Raw genomic sequence first — 25,574 nt, 5'->3', positions numbered from 1 at the left:
TGTTTTAAACACAGTTCTAACAAGCTTTCCTATTTTCTTTCCTAAGCTAGGGAAAGTGAGAAGCACCATATTGTGCCCTTCAAACAATGCTACTGTCGATTTTCAAAGACTCTGCATTTCATTCCATAAGGAGGAATTTTTAAAAGTCTTTGAGATGGGGAGAAATTAGCTTTACCTATGCTCCACAATAAAAAAAATATATATTACAAGAATCTATTTTGCCTCTTGAATAAACTAATTTTATTTCCAATACATAGAAAAAATATGAACTAGTTGCTCTGTATGTGGCCCAGTGTACAGTTTTCTAGTGGTACTGTGCTCCTTGGCAACAGAAAATAGGGTCTCATGAAGAATTCCGAATCACTTCCCCAAATTATAATATTTGATGATTCCCATATGCTTTTATGCAGGCTTGAATAATGTTTAGAGGGATTTCTACTTCTACTGATTTTTTTTGAGGGAGTATTTTTTTTAGAGGTGGAAGAATACCAGATTGAAAGAATCACTATGTAAATAATTGACATCATAAAAATAGCCCTGTTAAAAGCTTAAGTGAGGTCTTTTCTCCTCTGTAGACCAAAGGCCATTCTAAAAGCAGAACAGCTCTAGATACTTATTGGTTCCAAGTATAATGATTGCTAACATTCAACCATGTTAGAAAGCGTGGACAGCTGAATTAGACCTCTAACATCCCAGTGTTCAGAATTTTGACCTCGATCAAGAGCTGTGTAGCTAAGCCTGAAATTCTTTTAAAATAATTCCCTGTTCCTCATAGCTTCAAGATCATGATTCACTTTATTTTTTAAAGCAGATTTTCACGATTAAGAAATGCAAATATTGACTATGGAAAAATGAAAGCATTAATATCATTTAAATTTGCACAGTGTTCTGGCCATACAAAATTAATCATTCAGCTCTTATTCTATTCCATCATATTATTTTCATAATAAAATGTTAAAATTCTTGTATCTTATTCTGAATCCAAATAAGTGTAGGCTGTGTAAAAATGGTCAGAGAACATTTTTTTAAATAAATCTTTAAGCATAAGTTAATGGAACACAGCTAAACAGGATATGTCTGGATCCAAAGACTGAATTATAACTCAATGTGAACCTACTATAACTTTGTTTTGTTTTAATGAAAGAAAATGTAAGGACTTTGGCTCATTAGAGATGTTTTATATATATATATGTGTGTGTGTGTGTGTGTGTGTGTGTGTGTTTGTGTATGTAGTTGTTTAGTCACTCAGTCATGTCTGACTCTATGCAACCCCATGGACTGTATAGCCCTCTAGGCTCCTCTGTCCATGGGATTCTCCAGGGAAGAATACTAGAATGGGTTGCCATTTCCTATATATATATATACACACACACACACACACACACATATATACACACACATATCTTAATACAAGACTGTCTCAGACATTTAAATTGTATATGACATTTACTCATTCAATCAAATTATTAAGCACGCAAAACTTAGGTTAAAAAAACAAACAGAACAAGCCAAGATATATGTGAAAGAAGACCCCAAAAGTGAAACACACACGCACACCCCTATAGCACTAGTAGGTCTCTCTTCAAGAGAGTGTCTATCACTGTCTGTATTTTATTTATATATCAATGGATTTACTTCTATAGCATGGGCAATTGTGAATTATTTGCAATGTTGAGCATCAAACTGAATGGGCTATTTCGCTTTGTTTATGATTGCTTTGATGTACTTTTTTGCTTTATGGCATTTCTGCAAATACAATGGTTCTCCCTTTGGAAAAACTTCCTTTGGGATAGTTGTTAAAAATAGCGTTCCATTCCCCTGCTTTATGGGCATTCTGTCCTTATTGTATACCTGTGGATTTAGTCCTCAGGAATAGCCAGCAGATAAGAAGTCAAACAATCTGCCCAGTAATGAAATTCTCTGTGCCCTAATTTGATATCTGTAAAATGAGGATTCTATCATTTACTTAGGAGTGCTGTTTGAATGATGAAATAGAATACTGTTTGTACTATATCAGAGTCTGACACATGGTTAGTACTATATAAATGGTATTTATTAGTAATAGTATGTTTATGATAATAAGGCATCTGGCATCAAGTAGTTCACGTTTTGTGAGGAAACCAGAGTGTGCAGTAGTGACACCTGTACATTTAATGAGAATGAATTCAAACATGCACCAAAGGAGGTAGAGATATTTTTTTTAAACTCTACCACTTCCCCTTCTTCTTTTACATTAAACTTTAGTTTCCATTTTCCCCTAAAGGAAATCATAGATAAGATAATAACAAGAAAAGTTAATTTTTGACCTTAAAGCCTATCGAGGCCCTTGGTCTGGGCGACTTAAATTTGCCCCCTATGCCCTGTGGCCTTTCACTCTTCCAGCTAAAGGGATGGACCGCGATCATCTAAGCCCGGCAGTGGGTCCGGTCACAGGATTCACTTTAGACAGCACAGTGAGATAGAAATGGCAGTGTGACAGTTCCAAGCCTGAGACCCAAGAGGCTCCTTTGTTCCATTTGTCCTCTCAGGGTTTTGTCTTCTCCATAAGAAGATCACTTTACACTTCTGGTCTTAAGTGAAGCAGATAGATGCATGAAGCAGATAAGTGCCCAAGCACTTACCAGGCATCTCGGACAAATTATATAACTGTTCTCTTCAGTTATATATTTAAAATAAGCAAACAAATAGCAAAACAGTGATCCTTGCATAAAAAAAGATATATAGACCAAGGAAACAGAATAGAGACCTCAGAAATAAATCTCACATAGATGGATAGATGGTCATATGATTTTTAACAAGGGTATCAAGACCATTCAATAGTGAAAGGACAGTTTTTGTCTTTTTTTTTTTACAAATAATGTTGGGAAACTAGGTATCCACATACAAAAAACGAAATTGGACCCTTACCTTACACTATATGCAAACAGTAACTCAAAATGGATCAAAGACCTAAACCTAAGAGCAAATTTTTACATCTCTTAGACAGAGGAGCCTGGTAGGCTGCAGTCCAGGGGGTCGCAAAGAGTCGGATACAACTGAGCGACTTCACTTTCACTTTTCACTTTCATGCATTGGAGAAGGAAATGGCAACCCACTCCAGTGTTCTTGCCTGGAGAATCCCAGGGACGGGGGAGCCTGGTGGGCTGCCGTCTATGGGGTCGCACAGAGTCAGACACGACTGAAGCGACTTAGCAGCAGCAGCAGCAGCAGCAGAAGACATAAGGGGAAAATTTTATGACTTGTTAGATTGAATACCAAAAGCACAGACAACTAAAGATAACATTAGACACACTGTACTTCATTAAATGTAAAGCCTTGTATAGAAAGGACACTCTCAACAAAGTGAAAAAGGCAACTCACAGTGTGGGAGAAAATATTTGCAAATTATGTCTGATAAAGGATTAATATACAGAGCATATATAGAACTCAGAACTCAACAACAAAAATGACATTTTTAAAAGATGGGCAAAGGACTTCACTAGATATGTCTCCAAAGAAGATATACAAATGGCTAAGAAAGACATGGAAAGATGAGCAGCATCACAATTAGGGGAATGAAAATAAAAATCAAAATGAGATATTACTTTAGACCTACAAAATGAGTCAAAAAAGAAAAACTGCAAAGGATGTTGGTGAAAAGGGAGAGGAATTAGATATCTGAACATCTGTTTACAACAATAGTAACATTATTCAAAATAGAAAAAAAATGTGGAAACAAAGTATCTTTTAATAGAAGACTTAATAAACAAAACATGCTCACAGCTCAGAGCAATCTTATTTGAAGGAAAAGAAATTCTGACACATAAAAGAACTACAATATGATGAACCTTGAAGACACTGTGCTAAGTGAAATACACCAGTCACAAGGGGAGCGGTATTTTATGATTCCACTAATATGAAATACCTGGAGTAGTCAAATTCTTAGGGACAGAAAGTAGAATGGTGACAGCCAGGGACTGGGGATGAGGGTAACGGGGAGTTAGTATTTAGTGAGTACCAAGTTTCAATTTGGAGAGATTAAAAAGTTATGGAGATGGATGGTGGAGATGGTTACACAATGATGGAAATGTGCTGACACTGAATTCCACCCTTGGTTGCCAACACTTGGTTAGAATGGTAAGTTTTGTATCATATGTACATTCAGTTCAGTTCAGTTCAGTTGCTCAGTCCTGTATGACTCCTTGTGACCCCATGAATCGCAGCACGCCAGGCCTCCCTGTCCATCGCTGCTGCTGCTGCTAAGTCGCTTCAGTCGTGTCTGACTCTGTGCGACCCCATAGATGGTAGTCCACCAGGCTCCTCCGTCCATGGGATTTTCCAGGCAAGAGTACTGGAGTGGGGTGCCATTGCCTTCTCCCCCTGTCCATTATCACCATAAAATAAACAAACACACACCTTCCAAACAACAACTGATTCCAGACCAGTTTAAATTCTAGGATTCATTCATCTGAACAATGATCTTCTGTCACTAAGTAAACCTCAAACATAGGGTCTTAGAGTAGGGACAGGTTGGGTGAGGAAAGTTAGTCGTGTTCGTTGTTTCTTTATGTTTGTTTTTTGGCCTCCTCCTACTCTCTTCAAGTTCTAGCTGTACAGGATTAAAGTCTCAAAGGGATGAGAGACATAAGGGCTGCTTTTAATGGAATAGGGCTTCCCTGGTGACTCAGACGGTAAAGAATCCACCTACAGTGGAGACCTGGGTTTGATCCCTGGGTCTGGAAGATCCCCTGGGGAAGGAAATGGCAGCCACTCCAGTATTCTTGCCTGGGAAATCCCATGGACAGAGGAACCTGGTGGACTACAGTCCATGAGGGCGCAAAGAGTTGGACACAGCTGAGTGCTTTTGATTCCGGCAGGGATGCTGCATGTCCTGTTCTGGCGTGGTCTGCTCTGACTGCGATCAGTGGCCTCTGCCAGGACTTGGTTTCCAGGTGTGGTGTGTGCTCTCCCAAGATTCCTCTCACTCTGTTTGGCTCTACTTCTAATGCAGCCCTGGAGCAAGACTGTTGATTCTGTAACTCCACAAGTACACAGACAGGGAGTAAATGCCAACCTCTCTTTGACATTGCCTGTAACTTACTTCAAAATACTTCAGTGGAGATAGTGGGATATAGTGGCCTCTGAAATGAATTCACTGTCTTGGAAACATCAGTTTACATGTTATTTACTCTCTGGGAATACCAGTTTACCACTTTATGCATTCGAATCAGAATAGTCCCATGAAGACTAGCTAGCATTTGAAGACTTCAATCATAGATCTATGGAAGTCTAAAGATATACAGATGACACCACCCTTATTGCAAAACGCGAAGAGGGACTAAAGAGCCTCTTGATGAAACTGAAAGAGGAGAGTGAAAAAGCTGGCTTAAAATTCAACATTCAAAAAACTAAGATCCTGGTATCTGGTTCCATCACTTCATGCCAAATAGATGGGGAAACAATGGAAACAGTGACACATTTTATTTTCTTGGGCACCAAAATCACTGCAGATGGTGACTGCAGCCATGAAATTAAAAGACATTTGTTCCTTGGAAGAAAAGCCATGAGCAACCTAGACAGCATATTAAAAAGCAGAGACATTACTTTGCCTACAAAAGTCCATATAACCTAAGCTATGGTTTTTCTAGTAGTCATGTGTGCATGTGACAATTGGACTATAAAGAAAGCTGAGCACCAAAGAATCGATGCTTTTGAACTGTGGTGTTAGAGAAAACTCTTGAGAGTCCCTTGGACTGCAAGGAGATCCAACCAGTTCACCCTAAAGGATGTCAGTTCTGAATATTCATTGGAGGGACTGATGCTGCAGCTGAAGCTCCAATACTTTGGCCACCTGATGTGAAGAACTGACTCTTTGGAAAAAACCTTGATGCTGGGAAAGATTGAAGGGGACGACAGAAGATGAGATTGTTGGATGGCATCACCAACTCAATGGACATGAGTTTGAGCAAGCTCCAGGAGTTGCTGATGGACAGGAAAGCCTGGCGTGCTGCAGTCCATGGGGTCAAAAAGAAGTGGACACAACTGAGCGACTGAACTGAATGAAGACACGTACTGTAAATATCCCTATATAAATCTTCACTTGAGGGTTTTGTTTTTATGTAGAATAAACTCTATGAAAATACTTTTTTTTTAATATGAAAAGAGTTAAGTTTAACTCTGTAGGTGGCTAAAATGTCTGCCTTTGCATAAGCAGGATGAAACTGAAACAATACGGGCCATCCACCATCTAACACATTTAGAGAAATACCTTTAGTCCATAATACCCTACATTCTTTCCTGCCCTTCCCCCATTTCAAAATTGTTGAAGGATTCTGTTACTTGATTCAGTTAGAAAGTTAGGTGATTGCGTCATCAGAATGTTGTTGTAAACTTGGCATGTGTGTATTTTTAATCCATATTTTTAAAATTTATTTTTAATTGGAGGATAACTCCTGTACAATGTTTTGTTGGTTTGTGCTGTACAACAATGTGAATCAGCCATAAGCATACATATATCTCCTCCTCTTGAACCTCCCTCCCCTCCCCCATCCCATCCCTCTAGGTTGTCACAGAGCACCAGATGCTCAATAAACATATGAAATGATGCTCAACATCGCTCATTATTAGAGAAATGTAAATCAAAACTACAATGAGGTATCACCTCATACCTGTCAGAATGGCCATTGTAAAAAATCTATAAACAATATATGCTGGAGAGGATGTGGAAAAAAAGGAACCCTCATGCACTGCTGGTGGGAATGTAAACTGATACAACCACTATGGAGAACAGTGTGGATATTCCTTAAAAAGCTGGGAATAACACTACCATATGACCCAGCAATCCCACTACTAGACCTATATGCTGTTGTAAACTTTTCATGCAACCACTTGTCAAAGTACCTAATACAGTGGCAATTTCTCAAGCTTACAGAATAGGATGAATGACTATTTTTGTCTGCTTGCTAATAAAGTTTTTATGAGTTGCAAAAGTTGTCCCAGGCACATAGTAGGCACTCAATCATGTTTGTTGAATAAACAAATTGTATAGAAACATTAAGAAAAATACATTTTTTTTTCCAAAAGAAGAAATGAGGCTGGGCTGGGAATTGAGCAATCAGGAAAACTTTATACGTTTATTAAATGAATCTACTACAAAGGTACAACTGGCTGTGGATAGCAAGATAGCTAGCTAGCTGAATAAGTGGACAGATGATTGAGCAGTTTCGTTGTTGCTTCTGTCAGTTTGTAATGGTTAAAGAGTTCATCTACCATTCTCTTTATATTTTTAACCTCTTCTTGGAGTTGGGAATAATGCACCCTCTTGTAACACATTCCAGGGGACACCAAGTTAAGTCTCCCCCTTGAGCCCAATTATACCCTCTTCCAAATAGGAACCCTGCTACTCTCAGGAAGCTGTGGAATCTCAGAGGAAAAGCAGCTGCAGTAGCAGCTGGAACACTGAACAGAACCTTAAGTAAATAGTCTAGAAGACCAGTGAACAATGAATTATAATAAACCAACTATAGTAATAAAAGCCTTAAAATAACTGTACTCATGAGATAGTACTGGTCATATCCTTGCTGTACTCTGGAAATAATAGAATCATTTTTTCACCAATGTAACTACAATGGTAATTAAAAGCTGATTTAGGATCAAAGGCAACCTCAAGGTTATAAATATTAAGTCAATGGCTCTGAAAGTCTAAATATCTTGTTCATTTTACATCTTTACCTTTAAAAAAGAAAGTGGTATGGGACTTTTGGAGCCTGTTTTTCTCGAAAACAAATAAACTGGGCAAAAAGCATCTATTAAATGAAGCAAGTTACTCTATCATTTTTGTTTCCTGAAATATTCTGGGGAGATAGGACATCAGGCAGCCTGAGCATCTGGAGAGGAAATGTTTTAATCACTAATCTTAGTGATATAAGACATGAAAGAAATTTGGAAATGGTGATGAACAATGATGGCAAAAGTAACTGAATGATGCTAAACTGAAGAGGTGAGACTTGGTCAGGCAACAAAAATTCTATCTCTTTTTCTGTGGTACAGATATCCATGGTTGTAGTTCTCTGTTTCATAATCACTTACTGTCATAAATTTTAAAATTGTTACTTGATGAAATTATCCTGCATCTCAGGCAGATTCTTTACCATCTGAGCCACCAGGGAAGCCCTGTCATCTCTAGCTACAAGCACAAAACCCTAGTAGTGAGAATGTATCAAAATCATTAAGGGCCAGGTTTAAACAAAATTATGTTATCTTAGATTAAGTGCTTTGGAATCAATATAATATTACATGAATGGCGACTTCCTAAGGGAAACATGGTGTAATATCAGGTGGCTGGCGTTGGAAATAGCAAAACAAAGACTTGTCCTTATGGAGTTCACAGTCCAGTATGACAGACAGATGATTAATCCACTAAGGACACAGATCCATGTACAATGACAACAAAGCTAAGTGCTATGAACAGAAGTCCCTGGGGCCAGGAAAGTATAGGGCAGAAAAATTAACCTAGTCAGGGGAAGGTGGGGAAATAGTCAGAGGATGAATCCCTGAAAGGGAGTCCTTGACTGAGATATGAAGGATGACAGTTGGTGAAGGGGCCATGAGGAGGTGTAGGAAGGAGAGAGGAGGGTTGGGGTGGACGAGCGGAGTGACTTCCACCTGTGCGAAAAAGTTCCATGGCTAAAGGTAACAGGCACATTAGAGAGACTTACAGAAGAAAAACAAAACACCTTCTTCCATAAGAAAGGTATTTTGAAAGTGTGTTAATTCTATTAGCTCATCAGGAATGGCCAACTTATGACATGAGTATTTTGTCCTCTCTTCTGTGTTGCTGGCATTCATTAGTGTGTTGAGACATAGCCCCAGTCTTTTTCTATACACAGAAATCTAAGAACTGGCCAAGACAAGCAGAAACCTATCTGTGAGCCCTATCATAGAGCAAAGGAATCAAGTCTTTATTAATCTGTATCCCCCTAAGGTCTAAGTTCCCTTCACATCCTAAGTCCTCAGTAAACACTGAGTAACACAAAGCATGAGGAAGATTATGAACTATGATAGTGACAAGATAATAAAGCTGTGATGCATTCATTTGTTAAAACATACTATTGAGCACCTACCAACTGCTAAACATTTATTTTTCTGGTTCCAGGGGATAGAGTCCCAACTGAAACAGAAAAAATCATTCATCTTTTGGCAGATATATGTTAATGGGGTCAAAAGAGATCATAGTAATTAATTAAATCAGTAAACAAAAATAGTGGATTGTGATCAATGTTTTAAAGATATTAAGTGGAGTGATGACAGAATAACATAGGTTAGTCAAAAAAGCTCTCTTTAATTAAGTAATAGCTGAGATCTGAAGGATAGGAACAAGTGCCTTCTGCTGAGGCACAAAGAGATGCCAGACACAGAAATCTCAGGTTGATTCCTCAGGGCTGGGATATTCCAGGAAAAAGAAGCAGCTCAAGTTGGCTGAAGAGTAGTGAGTGAGAAGAGAGGAATATCATGGGGCTGGAGAGTTACAAGTTATGTGGGCTGTTTAGGTCCAGGAAAAGAGGTTAGATTGTCTTCTGAGACCAAGGGAAAGTGAATAAAGAGTCTTAGTAGAATGATACTTTTGAATGCATATTTTACAAAGATCCCTCCAAATGTTTGGTGGAGAGGAACTGCACTGCAGAGAGGCAAGCATGAGAGCAGGAAGATATTCCTTGATCACCACTTATCACATAGCTCTATAAAAAGAGAAGTTCTCTATTTTGGCTACAAGAAAAAAACAAAAGAAAGCAGAACTAGCAAGTTAACATATCAACATGAAAAATGTTAGAAAAAGATTATGGTATAATCGTGTTATCTAACAGAAATAAAATAAGTTAAAAATGTATGAATAAACTAGTGAATGAATGAATAAATGAGTGATCAAACCCAAACATGAATTGAGGCATTTGTTCATACAAGGCATCACAGGTAGAATACATCTTCACAAAGGCGCCTCTGATGCTAACTATATCTTGTAACATGATCCTGTCCCTATTCTTGTTCCACCCAGCAAATATTTTGTATATTATATAGGCATATTGCTTTTAAAGCAAATTTGTCTATTATCTGGCATCCAAAAAATAAAAAATGCTTAAAATTAATTTTTGTCATAACTCCAAAGGAAACTCTTCTAATGATATTCTGCCTGATGTCAGGGAACACACTGCTTTAATTCATTCCAGTTGTGACAATTTGTGTTTATGTCTTTTCTCCAAAAGAGTATATACCTTCTGCTTGTGGCCATCTGATTCTCAATACTACATTATCCATTGTCACTATTTGACCTGGATTCCTGATTCTTAACCTTGGCTATTTGACCTCTCTCATTTCTTATCCTGAGAATGTACTCTTTTGGCTTCTGACCTAAACTTTTCTCATTAGCAGGAACTAATGAGCATTTCAGTCAAAGTGGAAAGAAGACCTTGTCACACTTTTACTTCTCTTGGAACATATGTATTGCCAGCCCTCACTTCCAAACCAAAGAAAATTGGGAGCAAAATATATTGACATACTTGTCATCACACAAATAAAAGGTTCTACTTTGGATATATCTTACTAAGTCTGCAAAAGCCCATAGCATTTGAGTCAAAAAAAGTCTACCTTTTTCTCACAGTCTCCTTCACAGAGATGCTAAAATAAATGAACATCCGATGTATTTATTTTCTTTTCCAGACACTACTCCATTTACAATCTATTCCCTGATTAAATCATTATAACACGCTCAAAAGATGGTTTCTATTATAATTCCCACTTTACAGGTTGAAAAACTATAATTTGAAGATATTAAGTAGTTGGTCTATACTTTACAGTTAGAAAAATGGTCAAGAGAATTTATTTCTAGCCTGAATTGTCCTAAAACCCTCACCTTTACCTACTAGTTAGTGTGTGATCTAGGGAAGAAGAAAGCAAAATGCTTATTCTCCCACACTATATACCAAGCTTTATTCTTTTCTTTAAAAAAGTTTTGATTCATGTCATAACACAAAATAGGATGTTTTAAGAAAAAAAATCATGCATGATTTGAAAACTTAAGCATTATTATACCAGCTTATCTATACCAAAAGATTTAAAATATTAATAACAACATTAAATTTTCCCACAGATTATTTTAGGACTGACATAATAGCAAAGAGCAGGCCAGCTGTTCAAATTATAAATCTCTGATTCTTAAAGGAAGTGTCTAAAACCCAACTTACACTTTAAAACATTCAGTTGAGTTTTAGTGTCATGGCTAACTTTTCTCACTCCTGAGTGAATTATCTTTCATTCTGTCTCTGAACATGATAGGGAAAATGTGTATTTTCAAACAAGACGTTGTAAAATTTGCAGAGTACTGCAAATTCTGCTTCAAGGCTCCAAAACTCAGTTTCTTTAATAATTCACATTTCTGTCTTCCTAGGTGGGCTTCACAATTGTAATGAAAAATTAGGAAGCCTGAGACTGTCTACCTTCCCCAGAAAGCAAATTCTTAGCATATGGATCAGAACATTTTCCTCTTTATCTTCATTGGATCAATAATATTGAAGCTACCAAAGTAAGTATCTATCCAACAGAGGACTCCATTTCAGAATTCACCCACGAACTGTCTTCAAACACAGCAACAGAGATTATCTACAACTCATCAATTTCTTAGCTCCTCTGACCGTAACTTACATGTACCTAATATCAAGAATTCTTATTCCAAGTCTTTTACATTATAGCAATTTCCTTTGGGATTATATTTCAGTAAGTAAAATGCTCTTTGGGAACTATTTAATTTTTCCTCAGCTTGTTCTTTTTCTTGATCACCCCCCACTACAAATCACACAGACTTGTCATTTTTAGAGTTGAAGTATCAGCTTTATCATAAAGTTTATTCTCTGCAGGCATGAACAAGCAAAACCAAAGCAAAATAAATGAACTGCAAAAAAAAACTACCCTGGAAATCTCTAGAAAGCACACATATATACATACATATAAACAACTCATCTTGTACAAAAATCAGAAAGACCAAAAAGTCCACCAAACTCCACAAAAAATACATGTCACAGGTTCAAAATTCAGACATTCTCACATGCTTTTTAAAAAGGAAAATGAATGACATTAAATGATAAATTCTTTTTAGCAGTAGCATTCTTTATAGTTTTCAGAGTGTTATTACATATGTCATCTCACTGCCTTTTTAAAACCTTTGAACAAATCTAATGCAATGTGTAATTTGCCTCGATGTTATAGTATGTTTCTATTTTATGAAAAAAAGCTGTAATAGGGTTAGATATGCAGAAAAGCAAAACAAACCACATACTAAATAGAGAAAAGGCATCCATGAAGGCAGCAAAGACAGTCGAGCTTCGAAAAAGCGCATAATTAACTATAGCTTGGAACTTTTCCAAAATCTTGCTCACCAACTGGCTAACGCTTTGACTGAAACACACTGGGTGACAGGAAGAATTCTCAGGGTGAGAACTACCAGCTCTGAGATAGTCAGCCTCATTAGAACATGTCAAGTCTTCCTCCAATATGAACATTCTTTCTCCTGCGCAAATGTGTATCAATATATACCAGAAAGGGAAAGGACACGTGGTCACATATGTATTTAACAGAATAGCCAAGTCAGCATGGTTGCTTAACTGGAAAGCAAGATCTCACCAATGAAAAAATTAAACATATAAAATCAAAACTTAGAGTCACAAATGGTGGACTTTATTATATATCTGGATATCAATATATTTTTTTAAAGGTTTCTGTTTTCATCAGTTCATTCAATCATTTGAACAACTTTCTTTAAGCACCTATATGTCAGGCACTGGGGGTTAAAAAATAAAATTATTAAGGCACCATCTTTATTAGCAAGAAGCTCTTGGCCTAGAGATGAAATCAAGCAGTGGGAGAATTATGGTAAGGGATACACTGAGTGTAATGAGGGCCCTGGAAAACTAACTTAGCTTGGGAAGAGGAAGAAGCAGCTGTTGTTTTTTTTGATAAACACATGCCTTTTTCCCCCCAATATATACATGAGCAGCAAGAAAGGTTGAAATCCTGACTATGAACAAGAAAAATTATCAAATGAAGCTACTGTTGAATTGCTTATTCACTTAGGGAAGAGCACTCACACATGCTTTGATTGGATGAACATAGGAGCAAGGCTTTTGGCTTATGACACACGTGCTGTCATTCCAGGGGATTACCTGGAGAAGAGCTTCAACAGGGGCTGCTCTCAAAACCCTGCGCGGAACCGCCTGGATGTCTTCGTTGAATCTGGAAGACAAGAAAAGCATCAGTTAAAGCTATCAGCTTATGACACAAAGGTAGTGCTGAGAATAAGTGATAGGAAATATCTACACCAAAGAGACCTGCCCACTGAACACAGAGAATGCCAAGGACAGAGGTGGATTAGGAGTTTATCTCCGAAGTGACAGGTTTCTGCATTTCAGAAGCATCATACAGGAGTGGTGATGGAAGAGCTTTGAATAAATAAAGCCAAGATCCCCATTCACCGGGAAATCTTGGGTTTCTTTTTTGATCTCAACTCAGTTTGGAAATCCTAGATTAACCTGATAGAGCCAGTTTTTCTTCAGTCTCAGTTGCTGCTTCCATGAGGATTTGAGCAGATTCTGAAATACAATTCCTGTCACTATAGCCATTAACAAACATGATATGGAAAGGAAAAAAAAAATGCTTTTAAAAACACAAAAAGCAAACTAAATTTTTTTTTTTTATAAAACCACATCTCTAGCTTTTAATAGTTTTGCTCTCCTCCCAAAGGTCATGCAAGCTATTTATCTGTCTCTCTGTTGAGTGACTGTATACATTTCATCATTTATAGAAAGACAATCAGAAGGTCATTATTTATCTTAGGTTCAGCTTTAATTCAATCCAGTGCAAAGGAATGCAATGAAACAAGCATTACGAAAGCCGCAAAACAGGATACCTTATTTTGTGTCAGTGTCCCCTGAGTATGCCTTTACATTGGGTTCAATCTTCCATGAGAATCTTAGAGAATTTACAACAAAAAACAGCAACACACTTGTGAATCTCCCTTAATGTTGGCAGCACAAGTTAAAAACAACAGCAACAACAAAATTACACTGGGCCTTCTCCAGCATAAGCATGAAAATGAAGGTGACAAGACAACATTTAGGTATATGAGAGGGTGTAGAGAAACCTGATGCTTTTATCAGGCTTTCTGCATTACTTTGGGACTTTTCTCTGGGTTCTGATAGGAAATCAGATGCAAACTATCAATTGTGATTATTGGAAAATACTTAACAAAGTCTGATACTGGAGCTCTAAAATGTTTCTCACTACATTAGCATTTCTGGAACTACAATCTTAAAGTAGACACAGAGGAAATGTAAAGCCACGTGTGTTGACCTCTATTCCCAAAATAACTGCTAATTTTTTTAATGAATGTCACCTCTAGAGAGCCTCCCTTCTTGGGCCTAGGTTTTCAGAAAAGAACCTAACGTTCTCTGCAAAAAACTGTTTTGTTGGGCAAGATTGTTTTCTTTGTCTTTGAAAGGAAAATAACAATAATTAAGCACTTAAAGCTTCCCTAGATGAGGTTATTTTGTTTTCCTACTTTAAAAAAATCATCCAATTCTTTGTAAACATGACCTAATTAATATAACCAGTTTCATCATAATTATCAGCCTCTCAGGACAGATTGTGTACTCTTGATGTTCAAGGTGCAAGGAATTCCTTTAGTCTTAGCTAGAAAGAAAATCAGTGGCCACCAGAGTTTACCAAATGCTACTGTCAAGAAATAAGCCCATTAGAATGACAGGTTTCATTTACCAGAAGATATTAAAATCCTGTCAATGTGATTTCTATCAAGAACGTTTTCACTGAAATAATAAAAAATGAATGAAGGAAATCAAATGGAGTCATCTAGTTAAATATTCATTTTCTAATCTTTAGGGAGGTGTTTATTATACTTTGAACACCTGGCCCTTAGTAGCACGTTGTCTGATTTTAAACTTGTTATCCTGTCATGGCAAATTCCAAGAGGGCTGTAAATTAAGCCCATTATTATGAAAAAGCCAAAGTAAAAAAGTGCCTTCATTCTCAACCCAGGAATCATCTAAGGAAAGGGACTCTCAGAAAAAATAAAGACGGACTCCTAAGGCGTGGGCTTAGGGAAAGCAAGTGAAGCTTTTGTGGTGCAAATTTTAAGGAGGCTGTGGCACAGAGGTGCAGAGACTCTGCACTGGCACAACACACAGAATGAGTCTCCTTAAATTTTGCACCCTGGGCATCTCATTCATTTTATCCAGGTCCTGGCTCTGAGCTCTCTGGCACTTGTGATAATGGTATTTAAAGTGCTACTGATAAATAAGAAAACAACAATAAAAATATGTTTCATGTATTTGAGAGAATGTTCTCACAAATGCAGCTTAAATAAGAAAGCATCCTTTTTGACACACATGATGTGCATGTGCATTTGTGTATGTTAAGCCGCTTCAGCCGCGTCCTATTTTTTGCGACCCCAGGGACTGCAGCCCTCCAGGGTCCTCTGTCCATGGGATTCTCCAAGCAAGAATACTGGATTGGGTTGCCATGCTCTCTTCCAGAGGATCTTTCAGATCCAGGGATCAAATCCATGTCTCTTACATATCCTCACTGGCAGGAGGATTCTTTACCACTAGCAAATCAACTCAGAGATCTACAGTAGGCAGAAGAGGTAAGAAATGAGTCCAGGTATGAAAAGAGAAAGTTCCTCAGGTTATTTCCTAATCTCATTTCCCATCCCAACCCAGTCTCTCCTGCAGGAGGTACATCAGACAGAAGTGCTCAGTTGTGCTAGGGAAAGAAACAAGTGGATTAGAGGAAGAAAAAAAAAAAAAAAAGGTAAAAAAGAAAGAAAGATAGTATGCATAAGGCACACCAGTTAAGAAGGCATATGTCTGACTCACTGAAACAAAACAAAAAGTAAAAGAATCAAAATGCCTAGGTAGAAGGGATATGATTTCAGAAACTGGGATTTTATTCCTTGATTCAAATCTGAATCTTGTCATATTAGGTGAACTTTCTGAAGGAAGTTAATTCCTGTGGAATAGTTTCCTCATCTATCAAGTAAGAATGATAGGAACAACACTAAATCAAAATCATGGCAATAGCAGCCCTATTGAAAGATTACCAATGTGCCAAGTTCTCTTGAGTGTTACCTCAGTACTGTGGCAAACCCCTAGAAGACATATATTGTTCCTATTTTACCAAAAAGGAAATTCTGATGATAACATAATGCATTACATTATACACACACACACACACACAGCATAACATTGAATATGTACGTATATATATTTTACACACACATACACATATGAAGCTCTGAGTGAGGCATCAAATTGTAAACGCTCAAGAAAGGATAGCTAAAATGATGGTAAATTAAAAGTCTATTTACTGAATGCCATATTCATATAAGCACAAGTTTTTTAAAATGTCTTATTTGGATCATGTCAATTTATTAGTTTATCTTTTTCCAGACATTCTTCCATTAATCTGAAGAGGATTAATAAGAGGAGTCATAAGCACCATAAGAGGAGTCAATAAGTATTATCAACAATTTCTTCCAAAGTGTATGACTAGAATTGGGGCTTTGGAAGTCCGAGTGAATTCACTGATACTTGTAAAAACAGAACATCATCGGAGTTTAGATTCAAAGGGCCAGGAGGGGGGAAACTGGAGGCCATGGATTTTCCTAACAGTACAAATGAAATGTTTAGAAGCTTAGTGGTGGGTGATGGGAGCTGTCACACTGACAGAGCCAAGGTACCTGCTGCTGTCAGTGGCAAATCTAGATTCCAGGGAAGGGTTAGAAAACAAACTGAGGAGTTAAGATGGACACGGGGATAATCCTGGGCTAGACAACCATCTTCGGCAGAACCACCAAATTTCCTGGGAGTTTGTGAATTGACAAATAGAGACACAGTCCTGCAAGTAAGGTCAGTGGTTGCACAAGGTATCTTCAGTTCAGTTCAGTTCAGTCGCTCAGTCGTGTTGCCCGCGGTTAATACTTTTACACTGTAGGAGTTTCAGGGTTCAGTTGTAAGATTACAGCTAAATATCACTAGGAAATGTTCTCATTTTTTCTCTCCATTTAGCTTTGATAAACAAAAGTTGATGATTTGTGTACTCAAGAGAAAAGCTTACAGCTAACAATGTTTATTATCTATACGTAGAGGCCAGGAACACTGAGAAATTTAAAACAAAACAAGCCATAGTTTGAAACAGGAAACATTATGGCTGAGCAGTCACAACTTGTCTTCTCCTTCCAGGAATATGTTGGAGAAAACCCATCACCATTTACTGTACTGGCTCACCTCAGGAAGCAGGATGTCAGGGAAACTAGTTGATTAAAAATTATAGATGTATATTTTTCATTAGCAATCATTTCAAAAGAGAACATTACTGAAGTCAAAATGCCAGAGTAAACATAAGATGATTCCATTCTCTTTCCTAGTGTGGGTGTGGCTCAGTCGCCTTGCTCCTAGTAGGTAGGTGTTATTACAATAAAAATTTCTAAAGGTGGTGTCTAGACCAAAGAACCCAGCAAACTGTTAACAGGTCATGTAAATTTGCCTTTGAAGGGAGTAGATCTCCCAATCTCAGCTCCTAGCTCCTTGAGAGAAGTTACTGTCTTTTTGTTCTATGTAGTGAGAATGTGTACAGAATGGGCTTCATTTGGTTTAACAGAACATGTTACACCTGAACGTCATCAACCACAGCTAAGAAGACAGATGATCATAAATCTGAAAACAATAAGGAGACAAAGTCCCAGGAAACCTGAAATCCCCTGACTTAAAGGCTCTGGGTCAAGAAGGAGAGGTCATAGGTATAAATGTATTAATAACAAGGCTGCCAGAGAAGAAACTGCTGTCGACCTTGAAGACACAGATTATCCTGCTTGGGAGAGGAACAGGAGTATACAGATTCGGGATGCATTTTAGAGAACCAATCCATTTCATTTAGAAATCTCTGAAACCTCAGGCCTTTACAGTTACCCTAGTTAGTATGTATTACAGCCTAAACCCAATCAACTCCAGTATATTTCCTGATTCTACCTTCCTCCTTTACGAAATATCTTATTTACGTCTTCATTGTTTGTCTCTCCCACTAGGAATGTAAGCTCTCAGACAAGAGAATTCTGGATTTTCCACCCCCATGTCTTAGTATCAAAGAACAGTGCCTAGCACTAATAAGAAATAAGAAAAATATTGGAACAATACAGAAACAATAATATCTTAAACGGTGTGGCACATGTCAGTATAAAGTCTACTACAATATATTGTGTGTTAAATAACTATTATCATGGGCTTCCCTGGTGGCTCAGATGGTAAAGCGTCTGCTTGCAATGTGGGAGACCAGGGTTTGATCCCTGGTTGCCAAGGAAATGGCAACCCATTCCAGTACTCTTGCCTTAACTACATATTAATAAATATACATTTTAAGATATTATACATCAGAAGTCTAGGTAATGCATATATATGTTTGAATAATAATAAAATGAAAACCCATATGGCTACAGGTGTCTAAAGAAATAGAGCATTACTGTTATCTTTGATGCTCTCTTCCACCAAAGCAGGTCTGGTCCATAAAAGGGACACAGATCCACTTCTGTACTGTAGTCTTTCCTTTCTTTGTTTTTATATTGATTGATCAGATTTCCAAAAGAGAAAAAGTACTAACAATATGATATACAAGCTATAGCTATGGATCCAAATTTTTTTATTCTATGCCATATCCATAAATCTTTTTATGTGATACACATTCATTATGTTAATATTTACAAAGTATATACACTTACTATTTATATGCAACATATTTTACACCTTATAAACCTTTTAAGATAATGAAATGTACAAAGTGTACTTTATAAAAACATGAAATCAAAATACTTCAGAATTGCATTTATTAATACATTAATTGCACAAAATTAATTTTTCTCATTAAGGGTATTATCATTAGCATTATTAGTGCTATCTTCCATTAAATGTAAAATATATTATTTCATGCACTACTAAAGGAAACATACTTCCAATTTAATCATCACATGCTACCCATCAATCCTAAAGCAGTACTCTAAATTTAGAGATGTTACAATACATACCTTATAATCAATGAAACACAGTAATTATTTTTAAGGGAAAATCTAACTGAATATAGTAGTAGCTTTGAAAATTATGTTTTAAAACTATGGTATAACACTTAAACTTCCTGGTTATAAGGTTATTTGAATTAAAATCTTAGGTTTCACAACTTTCATAGCAAGGAAAAAGACACTTCACAAATATATTTATGGATCCAAATATAAAAAATAAAACAAAGAATCACTTTCCAATAATAAAAACTTTTTAATCCAACCTAGCATTTATGTGGAAAGTTTTACTGTTGTACCTGAAAAATTCTCAAGAAGGAGTACATTAAAATAATAATAATAATAACTTAAAAATACACTGAAGCTTTATATTTGGAATATTTTAAACCAGGTTCAACAATTCTACATCTAAGTGTATATGTGTGTGTGAGAGAGACAAAGAGAGGTCTTAGGCATTTTTCCTCTTAAAACTAACACACTATGGCTTTCAGAATAGAATAATGAAAGCATTTTTAAGTATCATTTTTCAAAATATTTTTTCATAGTACAAAAACACTTCACTCTCAATATTAAAATGTTGCTTTTACCTTGAAAAATTCATTTTTAGTGGACAGTTTATCAGACCTTATCAGACCATAATGGTTTTATCCATAATGTGGCTGATAAGGACTGTTCTATGAATACAGCCAGCTAAGTCTGTTCACTTGTTGCCTATTATCAATGTTAGTTATTACCTCTATTCTTTACAGGCATCTTTTAATGTCAGCTTCCATTCTCTGGGAGTTTATCATATAATCCTTAGTTTTAATTAAACTCTAATATCATACAATGTTGAAAGTTACCTAAAATTGCTGGTGGAATTGTCAAATGTTCCACAATATGGAAAGCTTGCTATTCTCCAAATAACCCTTGAGCCACATAAGACATATCACTGTCTGATACATATGATAAATATAGGCACCATACCAATGGGTCTATTAAACCTTAACAAAGCATAATTTCTTTCTCATTTTAATATAAAATAATTGTAAACAAAAGTTCTAATACTGCCTTCTGGAATCTAGTGAATGGCCCTGTGTGTCCCTGAGCTGGACACAACTCTTTTTGAATACCACTGGATCAACAAGGGATTGTGAAATGGGTCCTAGAAGTTTCAAACCTAAAAGCCTATGGATGCCAGTTTTACAATATAAATGAGAAAATGGGCTTGATTTTGGCAAACTAGAAAGTACATAGCTTATCTAAGGAAGCAACCCCTATAGGCCTGGTATTCCTAGATCTGAATTTTACTGAGAAACTGGATAGCCACATATTTATATGAAATCTATCCAATTGGACATGCTAAAAATAAATGAAAAGATTTTGTAAAATGAACTGGAAGACCAATGGATAAATCCAGCAGTTTCCTAAGTTGGTTTCTGGCAAGTGGTATATTAAAGTGTCCAGGAGTTTTCTGGTGGAGGTGTGAGTAGATGGTGGCCTGCTGCAGGATCTGGGGCACTGAGTGCAGCAGTGCATGCATGGGACCTTTTGAAGGAGGTCACTATTATCTTCATTACCTCCACCATAGTTAGGCCTCAGGTCAAACAACAGGGAGGGAATATGGCCCCGCCTATTAACATAAAATTGGATTAAAGATTTACTGAGCATAGCCCTGCCCATCTGAATAAGACCCAGTGTTCCCCTTAGTCAGTCTCTCCCATCAGGAAGCTTCCATAAGCCTCTTATCCTGATCCATTAGAGGGCAGACAGAATGAAAACCACAATCACAGAAAACTAACCAAACTGATCACATGGACCACAGCCTTGTCTAACTCAATGAAACTATGAGCCACCCAAGATGGATGAGTCATGGTGGAGAGTTCTGACAGAACTTGGTCCATTGGAGAAGGGAATGGCAAACCACTTCAGTATTCTTGCCTCGAGAACTCCATGAACAGCATGAAAAGGTAAAAAGATAGGACACTGAAAAATGAACTCCCCTGGTCAGTAGGTGCCCAACACACTACAAGAGATCAGTAGAGAAATAACTCCAGGAAGAATGAAGAGATGGAGCCAAAGCAAAAACAATACCCAGTTGTGGATATGACTGGTGATGGAAGTAAAGTCTGATGCTATAAAGAGCACTATTACATCAGTTCAGTCAGTCAGTTCAGTTGCTCAGTCGTGTCCGACTCTTTGCGACCCCATGAATCACAGCACACCAGGCCTCCCTGTCCATCACCAACTCCCAGAGTTCACTCAGACTCGTGTCCATCGAGTCAGTGATGCCATCCAGCCATCTCATCCTCTGTCGTCCCCTTCTCCTTGTGCCCCCAATCCCTCCCAGCATCAGAGTCTTTTCCAATGAGTCAACTCTTTGCATGAGGTGGCCAAAGTACTGGAGTTTCAGCTTTAGCATTATTCCTTCCAAGGAAATCCCAGGGCTGATCTCCTTCAGAATGGACTGGTTGGATCTCCTTGCAGTCCAAGAGACTCTAAAGAGTCTTCTCCAACACCACAGTTCAAAAGCATCAATTCTTCGGTGCTCAGCTTTCTTCACAGTCCAACACTCGCATCCATACATGACCACTGGAAAAACCATAGCCTTGACTGCTGCTAAGTCACTTCAGTCATGTCCAACTCTGTGCAACCCCAGAGACGGTAGCCCACCAGGATCCCATCCCTGGGATTCTCCAGGTAAGAACACTGGAGTGGGTTGCCATTTCCTTCTCCAATGCATGAAAGTGAAAGTGAAGTTGCTCAGTCATGTCCGACTCTTAGCGACCCCATGGACTGCAGCCTACCAGGCTCCTCCATCCATGGGATTTTCCAGGCAAGAATACTGGAGTGGGGTGCCATTGCCTTCTCCTAGCCTTGACTAGACGGACCTTTGTTGGCAAAGTAATGTCTCTGCTTTTCAATATGCTATCTAGGTTGGTCATAACTTTTCTTCCAAGGAGTAAGCGTCTTTTAATTTCATGGCTGCACTCACCATCTGCAGTGATTTTGGAGCCCAAAAAATAGGAACCTGGAATGTCAGGCCCATGAATCAAAGTAAATTTGAAATGGTAAAACAGGAGATGGCAAGAGTGAACATCGACATTTTAGTAATCAGTGAACTAAAATGGACTGGAATGGGTGAATTTAATTCAGATGACCATTATATCTACTACTGTGGACAAGAATCCCTTAGAAGAAATGGAGTAGCCATCATAGTCAACAAAACAGTCTGAAATGCAGTACTTGAATGCAATCTCAAAAACGACAGAATGATCTCTGTTTGTTTCCAAGACAAACTATTCAATATAACAGTAATCCAAGTCTATGCCCTGACCAGTAATGCTGAAGAAGCTGAAGCTGAATGGTTCTATGAAGATCTACAAGACCTTATAGAACTATAACCCATAAAAGATGTTCTTTCATTATAGGGGACTGGAAAGCAAAAGTAGGAAGTCAAAGAGATACCTGAAGTAACAGGCAAATTTGGCCTTGGAGTACAGAATTAAGCAGGGCAAAAGCTAACAGAGCTTTGCCAAGAGAATGCACTGGTCATACCAAACACTGTCTTCCAACAAGACAAGAGAAGACTCTACACATGGACATCACCAGATGGTCAATACCAAAATCAGATTGATTATATTCCTTGAAGCCAAAGATAAAGAAGCTCTATACAGTCAGAAAAAAAAGACCGTGAGCTGACTGTGACTCAGATTGTGAACTCTTTATTGCCAAATTCATACTTAAATTGAAAGAGGTAGGAAAAACCACGAGACCATTCAGGTATGACCTAAATCAAATCCCTTATGATTACACAGTAGAAGTGACAAATAGATTCAAGGGATTAGATCGGACAGACATAGTGCCTGAAGAACTATGGAAGGAGGTTCGTGACGCTGTACAAGAGGCAGTGATAAAGACTATCCCAAGAAAAAGAAATTCAAAAAGGCAAAATGGTTGTCTGAGGAGGCTTTCAAATAGCTGTGAAAAGAAGAAAAGTTAAAGGCAAAGGAGAAAAGGAAAGATATACCCATCCGAATGCAGAGTTCCAAAGAATAGCAAGCAGAAATAAGAAAGCCTTCCTCAGGGATCAATTCGAAGAAATAGAGGAAAACAATAGAATGGGAAAGACTAGCGATCTCTTCAAGAGAATTAGAGATACCAAGGGAACATCTCATGCAAAGATGGGCACAATAAAGTTCAGAAATGGTATGGACCTAACAGAAGCAGAAGTTATTAAGAGGAGGTGGCAACAATACACAGAAGAACTGTACAAAAAAGATCTTCATGACCCAGATAACTGTGATGGTGTGATCACTCACCTAGAGCCAGACATCCTGGAATGCAAAGTCCAGTGGGCCTTAGGAAGCATCACTATGAACAAAGCTAGCCGGAGGTGATGGGATTCCAGTTGAGTTATTTCAAATCCTAAAAGATGATGCTGTGAAAGTGCTGCACTCAGTATGCCAGAAAATTTGGGAAACTCACCAGTGGCCACAGGACTGGAAAAGGTCAGTTTACATTCCAATCCCTAAGAAAGGCAATACCAAAAATTGTTCAAACTACCTCACAATTGCACTCATCTCACACAGCAGCAAAGTAATGCTCAAAATTCTCCAAGCCAGGCTTCAGTAGTATGTGAACTGTAAACTTCCAGATGTTAAAAGTGGATTTAGAAAAGGCAGAGGAACCAGAGATCAAATTGCCAACATCCATTGGATCATTGAAAAAGCAAGAGGGTTCCAGAAAAACATCTACTTCTGCTTTATTGACTATGCCAAAGCCTTTGACTGTGTTGATCACAAAAACAAACTGTGGAAAATTCTTAAACAGATGGGAATACCAGACTACTTGACCTGCCTCCACAGAAATCTGTATGCAGGTCAACAACAACAGAACTGCACATGGGACAACAGACTGATTCCAAATAGGGAAAGGAGTACGTCAAGGCTGTATACTGTCACCCTGCTTATTTAACTTATATGCAGAGTACATTAAGAGAAATGCTGGCCTAGATGAAGAACAAGCTGGATTCAAGATTGCCAGGTGAAATATCAATAACCTCAGACATGCAGATAACACCCCCCTTATGGCAGAAAGAGAAGAAGAACTAAAGAGCTTTTTGACAAAAGTAAAAGAGGAGAGTGAAAAAGTTGGCTTAAAACTCAACATTCTGAAAACTAAGATCATGGCATTGGGTACCTTTACTTCAAGGCAAATAGATGGGGAAACAATGGAAACAGTGATAGACTTTATTTTTGGAGGCTCCAAAATCACTGCAGATGGTGACTGCAGCCATGAAATTAAAATATGCTTCCTCCTTGGAAGAAAAGCTATGACCAATCTAGACAGCATATTAAAAAGTAGAGACATTACTTTGCCAACAAAGGTCTATCTAGTCAAAGCTATGGTTTTTCCAGTAGTCATGTATGGATGTGAGAGCTGGACTACAAGAATTGATGCTTTTGAACTGTGGTGTTGGAAAAGTCTCTTGAGAGTCTCTTGGACTGCAAGGAAATCCAACTAGTCCATCCTAAAGGAAATCAGTACTAAATATTCATTGGAAGGACTGATGTTGAAGCTGAAACTCCAATACTTTGGCCACCTGATGGGAAGAACTGAGTCATTGGAAAAGACCCTGATGCTGGGAAAGATTCAAGGAAGGAGGAGAAGGGGATGACAGAAGATGAGATGGTTGGATGGTGTCACCAACTCGATGGACATGAGTCTGAGTAATCTCCAGGAGTTAGTGATGGACAGGAAAGCCTGGTGCTACAGTCCATGGGGTTGCAGAGTCACACAGGACTGAGTGAACTGAAATGAAAGATATATTTATAAGATAATCTCATCTACCATTAATGTGAAAAGTTTACTATTGTACTTGCAAATTCTCAGGAAGGAGCACACTTAAATATTTTTGCAAGTGACTTACATCATTTAAAATATAGTAAAATGAGTTACTATAGTCATGCAATCTCCTATTATTGCAGGTCAGACATACAATCCAATCAGGTTTCAAGTCATTTACTCTTTTTTGGTGATAAGGTTGTAAATTGCTGCTTTATAAAAAGTACTGTTGCCAATAAATAATTTATTCATATTTTAATGTTGTTGTCTTTGCAACACAGTCATCAAAACAGACTTTTTCCCCCCAATGTGTGTTGAAACACTGCCAAGAAGTGTTCTTAAAAATACAACCTTTCTCATTTTTTCCCCAATGAGAAGATGTAAAGAGATGAACCCAAATAAACTAAACATTGTTTAACACCTTTAGCATCTGTTGGAAAGCAAAAATAAAGACTAATGGTCTCCTAGATAGCTCATTCAATGTTTGTCTTGATGACTACAAAACAAGCAGCAGAACAACCATTGAACTGAATTACAATAAAATATACGTTTTTCAGAGAGAGGAGCACAAAATCAGTTTTCATTTGGCATGCTAAGTATGCTATATTTGAACAGAATGTTACATATTCATTTCATTCATCATTTAAAG

At 37.7% G+C, this 25,574-nt stretch overlaps 1 protein-coding gene across 2 annotated transcripts in view; it reads right to left on the bottom strand.

The window, feature by feature from the left end:
• LOC129638082 (teneurin-2-like) overlaps positions 1-25,574 on the bottom strand; it is an 810,988-nt gene that overhangs the window by 782,750 nt on the left and 2,664 nt on the right. For both annotated transcript variants that reach the window (XM_055562648.1, XM_055562638.1), the window contains exon 2: positions 13,188-13,257. The gene's annotated coding sequence lies outside the window, so the exon portion shown is untranslated. The remainder of the gene's footprint in view (positions 1-13,187; positions 13,258-25,574) is intronic.

Source organism: Bubalus kerabau, chromosome 1 (genome assembly GCF_029407905.1).
Source record: "Bubalus kerabau isolate K-KA32 ecotype Philippines breed swamp buffalo chromosome 1, PCC_UOA_SB_1v2, whole genome shotgun sequence".
Classification (NCBI taxonomy): domain Eukaryota; kingdom Metazoa; phylum Chordata; class Mammalia; order Artiodactyla; family Bovidae; genus Bubalus; species Bubalus kerabau.
This window is presented reverse-complemented; position numbering and strand designations above follow the sequence as displayed.